Here is an 11,464-nt window from a genome sequence, read left to right on the forward strand (position 1 = left end):
CAAGAAAAATCCCAAACAATCTAACCTTACACCTAAAGCAACTAGAGAAAGAAGAACAAAGAAAACCCAAAGTCAGTAGAAGGAAAGAAATCATAAAGATCAGAGCAGAAATAAATGAAATAGAAACAAAGAAAGCAGTGGCAAAGATCAATAAAACTAAAAGCTTGTTCTTTGAGAAGATAAACAAAATTGATAAACCTTAGCCAGACTCATCAAGAAAAAAAGGGAAAGGATTCTAATCAGTAAAATTAGAAATGAAAAAGGAGAAATCACAACAGAAACCACAAAAATTCAAAGGATTTAAGAGACTACTACAAACAACTATATGCCAATAAAATGGACAACCACAAAGAAATGGACGAATTCTTGGAAAGGTGCAATTTTCCAATACTAACCCAGGAAGAATTAGAAAATATAAACAGACCTATCACAAGTAATGAAATTGAAACAGTGATTAAAAATTTTTGAACAAACAAAAGTCCAGGACCAGATGGATTCAAAGATGAATTCTATCAAACATTTAGAGAAGAGCTAACACCCATCCTTCTCAAACTCTTCCAAAAAATTGCAGAGGGAGGAACACTCCCAAATTCATTCTGTGAAGCCACCATCACCCTGATACCAAAACCAGAAAAAGATATCACAAAAAAGAAAATTATAGTGCAGTATCACTGATGAACATAGATGCAAAAATCCTGAACAAAATACTAGCAAACAGAATCCAACAAAATATTAAAAGGATCATACACCATGATCAAGTGTTATTTATCCCAGGGATGCAAGGAGTCTTTAATATACACAAATCAATCAATTTGATACTCCATATTAGCAAATTAAGGAATAAAAACCTAATGATCATCTCAATAGATTCAGAAAAAGCTTTTGACAAAATTCAACACCCATTTATGATAACAACCCTCCAGAAAATGGGCATAGAGGGAACCTACTTCAACAGAGTAAAGGCCATATATGACAAATCCACCGCAAACATCATACTCAATGGTGAAAATCTGAAAGCATTTCCACTAAGATCAGGAAAAAGACAAGGATGTCCACTTTCACCACTATTATTCAACATAGTTTTGGGAGTCCTACCCACGGCAATTCAGAGAAGAAAAAGAAATAAAAGGAATAAAAATTGGAAAAGAAGAAATAAAAATGTCACTGTTTGCAGATGACATGATACTATACATAGAAAATTCTAAAGATGTTACCAGAAAACTACTAGAACTAATCAGTGAATTTGGTAAGGTTGCAGGATGCAAAATTAATGCACGGAAATCTCTTGCATCCCTATACACTAACAGTGAAAAATCATAAAGAGAAATTAAGCAAACAATCCCATTTACCATCGCAACAAAAAGAATAAAATACCGAGGAATGAACCTCCCTAAGGAGCTGAAAGACTTGTACTCAGAAAACTATACAACACTGATGAAAGAAATCAAAGATGACATAAACAGATGGAGAAATATACCATGTTCTTGGATTGGAAGAATCAATATTGTAAAAATGACTATACTACCCAAAGCAATCTTCAGATTCAGTGCAATCCCTATCAAACTACCAATGGCATTCTTCACAGAATGAGAACAAAAATTTTACAATTCATATGAAAACACAAAAGACCCCGAATAGCCAAAGCAATCTTGAGAAAGAAAAACGGAGCTGGAGGAATCAGGCTCCTAGACTTCAAACTATACTACAAAGCTACAGTAATCAAGACAGTATGGTACTGGCACAAAAGCAGAAATATAGATCAATGGTACAGGATAGAAAGCCCAGAGATAAACCCACGCACATATGGTTACCTAATTTACGAGAAAGGAGGCAAGAACATACAGTGGAGACAAGACAGCCTCTTCAATAAGTAGTGCTGGGAAAACTGGACAGCTACATGTAAAAGAATGAAATCAGAACACTCCCTAACACCACACACAAAAATAAACTCCAAATGAATTAAAGACCTAAATGTAAGGCCAGACACTATAAAACCTTTAGAGGAAAACATAGGAAAAACATTCTTTGACATAAACCACAGCAAGATCTTTTTTGACCCACCTCCTAGAATAATGAAAATAAAAACAAAAATAAACAAATGGGACCTAATGAAACTTCAAAGCTTTTGCACAGCAAAGGAAACCATAAACAAGGCAAAAAGGCAACACTCAGAATGGGAGAAAATATTTGCAAATAAAACAATGGACAAAGGATTAATCTCCAAAATACATAAACAGCTCATGCACCTCAATATCAAAAAAAAAAAAAAATCCAATTAAAAAGGTGGCAGACCTATAGACATTTCACCAAAGAAGACATACAGATGCCCCAGAGGCACATGAAAAGATGCTCAACATCACTAATTATTAGAGAAATGCAAGTCAAAACTACAATGAGATATCACCTCACACCAGTTAGAATGGGCATCATCAGAAAATCTACAACAACAAATGCTGGAGAGGGTGTGGAGAAAAGGAAACCCTCTTGCACTGTTGGTGGGAATGTAAATTGATACAGCCACTGTGGAGAACAGTATGAGGTTCCTTAAAAAACTAAAAATAGAACTACCATGTGACCCAGCAATCCCACTACTGGGCAGATACCCTGAGAAAACCATAATTCAAAAAGACACATGGACCGCAATGTTCATTGCAGCTCTATAATAGCCAGGTAATTGAAGCAACCTAAATGTCCATCGACAGATGAATGGATAAAGAAGATGTGGCACATATATACAATGGAATATTACTCAGCCATAAAAGGAAACGAAATTGAGTTATTTGTAGTGAGGTGGATGGACCTAGAGTCTGTCATACAGAGTGAAGTAAGTCAGAAAGGGAAAAACAAATACTGTGTGCTAACACACATATATGCAATCTTAAAAAAAAAAAAATGGTACTGATGAGCCTAGCGGCAAGGCAGTAATAAAGACGTAGACATAGAGAATGGACTTGAGGACACGGGGAGGGGGAGGGTAAGCTGGGACGAAGTGAGAGAGTGGCATGGACATATATACACTACCAAATGTAAAATAGCTAGTGGGAAGCAGCAGCATAGCACAGGGAGATTAGCTCAGTGCTTTGTGACAACCCAAAGGGGTGGGATAGGGAGGGTGGGAGGGAGACGCAAGAGGGAGAGGCTATGGGGATATATGTATGCATATGGCTGATTCACTTTGTTGTACAACAGTATTGTGAAGCAGTATTGTACACAGTATTGTGAAGCAATTATAATCCGGTAAAGATCTATTAAAAAAAATCACCATGCCTGTTTACAAAGGTAAGCTATGATAAAGAAATATTTGCACCAAAGGGAGCACTGTTAATTTTATTTTACAAGCACATATAAGTAAATGTTAGATACCTTAATATATGCAGGGTAATGTACAAAAATTCTTAGTATATATTAAGTACCCTGTAACTTAATAATATTTCATATCTATTGAGCATCTACCGTTTTCCAAGGAATTTATAATCATTTTCTCAGTTCCTCATAAAAAGCTTATCAGATGGGTGTCATCATCCATAAAATAGGGATATATAACTTGATCAAGGTCAAAGAACTGATAAACATAATGAATAGGATATTAATGCCAATAACTGTGTATATACAGTTTGCCTGAAGTTCACTTCTCCAGAACTGTACTTGTTCACTGTGAAAGAAAATTTTAAATACCAACACTCTAGTTTTAGCAAAACTATATTATAACACCATAAGAGAGTTCCACACATTTCAATTGCCTATAACGTGAGGACTCATGGTTATGAAGTAAATGACAAGTGCCAGACTAGTTTCCACTACACGTGCCAGCAGTCCTGCTGGGCCACCGGATTCTATCCCTATCCTGGCTCTTGCTGACACCATGTGGCAACAATCATTTGTGTTAATTTAATTATTGTGAGTGAGGCTTTGAGTCTTGTGGCTTTTGGGGCATCTAAACAGTGGCAGTGGCTCCAGTGATCTCCCAGTTAATTGGCACCCTTTCCTTAGCCCAATCCAGGAAGACTGGCCACAAGAATACTGGGGAAATGGGAACCACCTTCTGCCCTGTTATTTGCTCAGATGTCTTTGCACTATGATCCCATCTTCTTTGCTTCACCCTCTCCTCTATGTCATCACTCTATTTCCCCTCCTTCTCCCCCATATGTGACAGAACATAAAACTTTAGTCTACTTTCATTTGAGCAAGGAGGGCGGCTAGGGAGAGGAGAAAAACCAACAGCCAATCCTTCTACACTCAGATTTGCTTTCGGGGTTGAGGGTGTTAAGGCAAGGTTTTTCAGTTCTTGAAAATTAGGAAGCAAACAAAAAGTCTTCTTTTAATACAAAATATTGAATTTCAAATAATTATGGTACTCACTAATACTTTTATTTCTTTTATGTAATCTTAATGTATTTTCCACTTAATATATTGATAACCCTTAATTTATATTACCATTATGCATTGTTAACTGGCTCAGTTGAATAGGTGAAGGGGAAAAACTTGTCTTGGAGAACATTTTATCCATTTCTGCATAACCCACATTTGACTTCTAAAATATTAATTACATTTGCAGTGAGGCAAACAAAGTTTTAGAAGGGCAGTCAAACCTCATGTATTAGGTATTAGCTGGTGGCCTTTGAGAGTGCAGAGCATGCACAATTACGCTGTGCAGTTGCATGTAACTTTTCATTAATGCCTTTGAAGCAGCTTGAACAATGCAGAACAGCTGACTGTACCTCCTTTAAACTTTACCTCTTTTCCTCCAATTTGACCCCATGCTTTAGGTCATAATGTATTTCACTGCCTACTTTTATTATTGCAAAAGTATTTTAACTGGTAATTCCAATGGGATAGGTCACTTTCAGTGGCTCTCAGTTTTAACCTCTTGAAACTTATAATAGCACAGTAGCCCTGTGCCAAGAGCTGAGGAAATAATGGAATTCTAAATAGTTATCCAATAATTTGGTCCAGAAATAAAACTATGTATCCCAAAACAAATCCATTACAATTTAATGCAGGGTGATGTATACCTTTATATACATATCAGAAGTCTTTGTTAAAACATGCAAATACACTTACAAATTTAAGTAATTCTACTGTTACCTGAGCTGAACCCTGCCAATTTGCTAGAATTATTTTTTTTAATAATTATCATATACTCATAACCTAAACCTTGGATGTTGGACTCTCACCATCAAGTAATTCCTGAAACGGCATTTAGAACCATCTGATCACAATGTTTTTCTAGGACATTGTTTCTTACTGCTTTTTGCCACTAGATGGAAGAAGCAGGTTAACAAAATGATATTTTTGGTGCCTTATTCAACTCTACCCAGAAACAACCACAAGACTGTGTTTAAAATAATGACAGTCTCAGCACTCTTTTATTTATTCTTACTGCAGTATTTCTTTTCATGTGAATACTGGATCTAAGAACTGTATTTTTTTTGTTTTCTTTATAGAGATTAATTTTCTTTTTATTATTTTAAAGGACTGAAATTTTCAAAAGTAACTAAGAAAGAAAACAACTGCCAGCTGGAAGAGGAGATGTGAGAATTATATAAAGATATTGGTAACAGGTATGTTGCAAAGCAATTCTCCACATGGATTATTGTCCATAAATAACCTCATTCATTTAATTATTCTTTTGTGCCACAAATGCTTATGGAGCAATTGGCACATTGAAGACACTAGACTACGTGCTGAGAAACACACAAGTGATGAATTAAGGGCAGCAACTGCTTATAAAATTTTTACATTCTACAAGAGAGCTGAGCAAGAGGTAAGTTGTTTTCATTTATACATCATTTCAAATAAGGTAGAAATGGATAAATACTAGAAATATAGGTGCAATATTTTGGACATACAGGGAGGGTGGGTTTGGAGTGTCACTTTCATCTGAGGAGAGCAGGAATCACTTCATGGAGAAACTGGAATTAAGAGGGACAGTTGATGTGGGAGGGGCAGAGAATGGCTTTCCTGTGATAGAGGCAGAATGAGCAAAGGCACAGAGCAGGAAATAGCAGTTTATAAACATGTATAATGATGAAAGGACAGTTCATTTTAACAAACAATTTAAATGTTTGTATAGATAAGACACTGTAAAATGTAGTTTCTGAGCAAATGATAGATACAGGAAGTAACCTCAGGAGCTAAAGCACCATGTATAGAAGAGTGGGCATTCTGGACAGTGAAGCTTCAGCTTGGAAACAGAAGATCATTCAAGATGAAATAACCTGGAAATGGGAACACTAGCATCCATCTGATGCTGGTGTTTTATCAAAAGTAGGTTTACTGTACATGTGGGTTTGTAAATTGGTGGGAAGACTCCATAAGAGGATGATAATTCTGACTTAGGAGGGCAGCTTCCTGCAGCGTCTATTCTCCTTCATCACTCTCCGCATGTTAGAAAGGAGACCAAGGTGGTAAACAGTGTCATTTGACTCCAAAAAAACAGTATTTAATCTTTAGAATAACACGTAGTACCACCTACCTTCATACCTAGTGGTCTACTGATGTGAATGATCAAAGAATTCTATTCTAGCTGCTGAAGGCAATGAGCTTGAAGCTTGATATTAGGAGTAGCTATAAAATTATCCAGTTTTTAAATCCAACCACAGAATTTGTTTTCATGGCCTCCTATGGAACTAGCTACAGGTTAACTAAAGGTTATGAAGTAATATTTCCTTTTTATGGTTCTGAATTCACTGCCTTGTAATTTCAGAGATCACCTTGTTCTACAGTGGGACAAGCTTTATGGTGTTATAATTTTGTATAGCTCAATGAAGACCATGTGACTTTTTCTTTTCCAAGTTTTGATTCTATATTATTCCTATACTATTATTTGTATCTAGCTCATCACTGTATTAATTGCGAGAATGTAGATAGGAGACCTTATATAATTCTAAGCCTTATATTTCCTGTTTTGTTCTATGTCTTGCTCATAAGTAAGGTATAATTAAAACTTAAATATTGTCTTATATCTTAATGGGAGTAAAAATGCTATGCATTAAGTCGTATTTAAATTTGATAAATATGTGAAAGTATAGAATTACTAGATTACCTGATATATACATACATATATGCTTTTATATATTTATATTTCAGATGAATAAATTCAGATTATAAACAGCCTCACCATTTTCTTCTATAAAGCAACTTTGTGGTAATAGCTAAATATATGCATATTTTCCCAAATTCAAAATAGTAACCTATGATTTTAATACACATATAAAATATTAGCTATGTTTAGACCTTATTAAATAAAGCTAATAATTCTATTTTGTTGATACTTCATATACTTTATAAAATATAAACTGATTCCCCTATAAGGATCAGTTTGATTTTATCACTTTTTTTCCCATCTACAATTAAATCTTAAAAAAAGGATCATGACTCAGTAGTAGTGTATTAGGTCTGAAAAAATATAACTTCAAAGATACTTATCAGAAGGATAAAAAATGGCTATAGAAGCCTACATAAATTACTGGCTTTCTTTTAGGGCTGTGTCTACATAGGCAAGGTAGAGAATAGAAGTACTTATTTGAAAAGGGCTGGGCAAAAATTTTAAGCCCTGTAATTGAAGAAATGATACAGTAAGGAGATTGTAGCCTGGTTAGCCGGACTGTGTATTTACATTGATTCCATTGACTTGACATAATTGTGTTAACTCTATGTAACTTTTTACCCTTATAGGTATGGGTAGAAAACCTAGAAATAAAATTCTGTAATTTGATACAACCTAGCCCTACCTTTAATGCAGCTTGGTTTCCTTTTTTTTTTTTTGAACATCTTTATTGGAGTATAATTGCTATACAATGGTGTGTTAGTTTCTGCTTTATAACAAAGTAAATCAGCTATACATATACATATACCCCATATCTCCTCCCTCTTGTGTCTCCCTCCCACCCTCCCTATCCCACCTCTCTAGGTGGTCACAAAGCACCAAGCTGATCTCCCTGTGCTATGCAGCTGCTTCCCACTAGCTATCTGTTTTACATTTGGTGGTATATATAAGTCCATGCCACTCTTTCAGTTTGTCCCACCTTACTCTTCTCCCTCCCTGTGTACTGAAGTCCATTCTCTACATCTTCGTCTTTATTCCTGTCCTCCCCCTAGGTTCTTCACAACCTTTTTTTAGGTCCCATATATATGTGTTAGCATACGGTATTTATTTTTTTCATTCTGACTTACTTCACTCTGTATGACAGTGTCTAGGTCCATCCAACTCACTACAAATAACTCAATTTCGTTACTTTTTATCGCTGAGTAATATTCCATTGTATGTATGTGCCACATCTTCTTTATCCATTCATCTTTCGATGGACACTTAGGTTGCTTCCATGACCTGGCTATTGTAAATAGAGCTGCAATGAACATTGTGGTACATGACTCTTTTTGAAATATGGTTTTCTCAGGGTACCTGCCCAGTAGTAGGATTGCTGGGTCATATGGTAGTTCTATTTTTAGTTTTTTGAGGAACCTCCATACTGTTCTCCATAGTGGCTGTACCCATTTACATTCCCACCAACAGTGCAAGAGGGTTCCCTTTTCTCCACACCCTCCCCAGCATTTATTGTTTGTAGGTTTTTTGATGATGGCCATTCTGACTGGTGTGAGGTGATACCTCACTGTAGTTTTGATTTGCATTTCTCTAATGATTAGTGATGTTGAGCATCCTTTCATGTGTTTCTTGGCAGTCTGTATATCTTCTTTGGAGAAAGGTCTATTTAGGTCTTCTGCCCATTTTTGGATTGGGTTGTTTGTTTTTCTGATGTTGAGCTGCATGAGCTGCTTGTAAATTTTGGAGATTAATACTTTGTCAGATGCTTCATTTGCAAATATTTTCTCCCATTCTGAGGGTTGTCTTTTCATCTTGTGTATGGTTTCCTTTGCTGTGCAAAAGCTTTTCAGTTTCATTAGGTCCCATTTGTTTATTTTTGTTTTTATTTCCAGTTCTCTAGGAGGTGGGTGAAAAAGGATCTGTCTGTGGTTTATGTCATAAAGTGTTCTGCCTATGTTTTCCTCTAAGAGTTTTATAGTGTCTGTCCTTACATTTAGGTCTTTAATCCACTTTGAGTTTATTTTTGTGTGTGGTGTTAGGGAGTGTTCTAATTTAATTCTTTTTTTTTTTTTTTTTTTTTTTTATGGTATGTGGGCCTTTCACTGCTGTGGCCTCTCCCGTTGCGGAGCACAGGCTCCGGACGCGCAGGCCCAGCGGCCATGGCTCACGGGCCCAGCCGCTCCATGGCATGTGGGATCTTCCCGGACCGGGGCATGAACCCATGTCCCCTGCATCGGCAGGCTGACTCTCAACAACTGCACCATCAGGGAAGCCCTCTCATGATCTTTTTCATTTCTGCAGTGTCAGTTACTTCTCCTTTTCCATTTCTCATTCTATTGATTTGAGTCTTCTCCCTTTTTTTCTTGATGAGTCTGGCTAATGTTTTATCAATTTTGTTTATCTTCTCAAAGAACCAGCTTTTAGTTTTATTCATCTTTGCTATTGTTTCCTTCATTTCTTTTTCATTTTTTTCTGGTCTGATCTTTATTTCTTTCCTTCTGCTAACTTTGGGTTTTTTTGGTTCTTCTTTCTCTCATTGTTTTAGGTGCAAGGTTAGGTTGTTTATTTGAGATGTTTTTTGATTCTTGAGATAGGATTGTACTGCTATAAACTTCCCTCTTAGAACTGCTTTTGCTGCATCCTTAGGTTTTGGGTCATCATGTTTTCGTTGTCATTTGTTTCTAGGTAATTTTTGATTTCCTGTTTAATTTCTTCAGTTATCTCTTGGTTATTAAGTAATATAGTTTTTATCCTCCATGTATTTGTATTTTTTACAGATTTTTTCCTGTAATTGATATTCAGTCTCATAGCGTTGTGGTCAGAAAAGATACTTGATACAATTTCAATTTCCTTCAATTTACCAAGGCTTGATTTGTGACCCAAGTTATGATCTATCTTGGAGAATGTTCCATGAGCACTTGAGAAGAAAGTGTATTCTGCTGTTTTTGGATGGAACGTCCTATAAATATCAATTAAGTCCATCTTGTTTAATGTATCATTTAAAGCTTATGTTTCCTTATTTATTTTCATTTCGGATGATCTGTCCATTGGTGAAAGTGGAGTGTTAAAGTTCCCTACTCTGATTGTGTTACTGTTGATTTCCCCTTTTATGGCTGTTAGCATTTGCCTTATGTATTGAGGTGCTCCTATGTTGGGTGCATAAATATTTACAATTGTTATATCTTCTTGGAATGATCCCTTGATCATTATGTAGTGTCCTTCTTTGTCTCTTGTAGTAGTCTTTTTTTTTAAGTCTATTTTGTCTGATATGAGAGTTGCTACTCCAGCTTTCTTTTGATTTCCATTTGCATGGAATACCTTTTTCCATCCCCTCACTTTCAGTCTGTATGTGTCCCCAGGTCTGAAGTGGATCTCTTGTAGACAGCATATATATGGGTTTTGTTTTTGTATCCATTCAGCCAGTCTATGTCGTTTGGTTGGAGTGTTTAATCCATTTACATTTAAGGTAGTCCTCGATATGTATGTTCCTATTACCATTTTCTTAATTGTTTGGGGTTTGTTATTGTACGTCTTTTCCTTCTCTTGTGTTTCCTGCCTAGAGAAGTTCCTTTAGCATTTGTTGTAAAGCTGGTTTGGTGTTGCTGAATGCTCTTAGCTTTTGCTTTTCTGTAAAGGTTTTAATTTCTCTGTCAAATCTGAATGAGATTCTTGCTGTGTAGAGTAATCTTCGTTGTAGGTTTTTCCCTTTCATCACTTTAAATATGTCCTGCCACTCCTCTCTGTCTTGCAGAGTTTCTTCTGAAAGATCAGCTGTTAACCTTATGGGCATTCCCTTGTATGTTATTTGTTGTTTTTCCCTTGCTGCTTTTAATATTTTTTGTTTGCATTTAATTTTTGATAGTTTTATTAATATGTATCTTGGCGTGCTTCTCTTTGCATTTATCCTGTATGGGACTCTCTTTATTTCCAGGACTTGATTGACTATTTCCTTTCCTAATTTAGGGAAGTTTTCAACTATAATCTCTTCAAGTATTTTCTCAGTCCCTTTCTTTTTCTCTTTTTCTTTTGGGACCCCTATAATGGTTTCCTATTATCACTTGAAAATCATTGGTGATTTTCCTATAGGGACTTTTAAAAAAGAAATCTAACAGTAAAAGTTTATATGCTCAATAAAACATGCCTGTTAAGAGTGTTGTTTGCTCTTTATTGACTTTAGAAGTTTATTTCTTCCAGTTTAGAAAAAACGTAGTTTTACCTTTTAGGAGTTATAGCGTTTTTGGCCAAATAATGTCTCTCTGTTACTACAGGTGATATAATATTCCTTTGTGGAAATCTGATTAAAACAAAACAAAACAAAACTCATCAGTCCAAATTCTGTTCTTTGTAGTGCTGGCATCAAATGGGAATTTCATAAATTTAACAGAAAAAAGACTTTAAACAGTTGAGAATTTGGTAAAC

This window comes from Aethalodelphis obliquidens, unplaced genomic scaffold (genome assembly GCF_003676395.1).
Source record: "Aethalodelphis obliquidens isolate GAN/ISIS:26980383/991018 unplaced genomic scaffold, ASM367639v1 scaffold6, whole genome shotgun sequence".
Taxonomy (NCBI): Eukaryota; Metazoa; Chordata; class Mammalia; order Artiodactyla; family Delphinidae; genus Aethalodelphis; species Aethalodelphis obliquidens.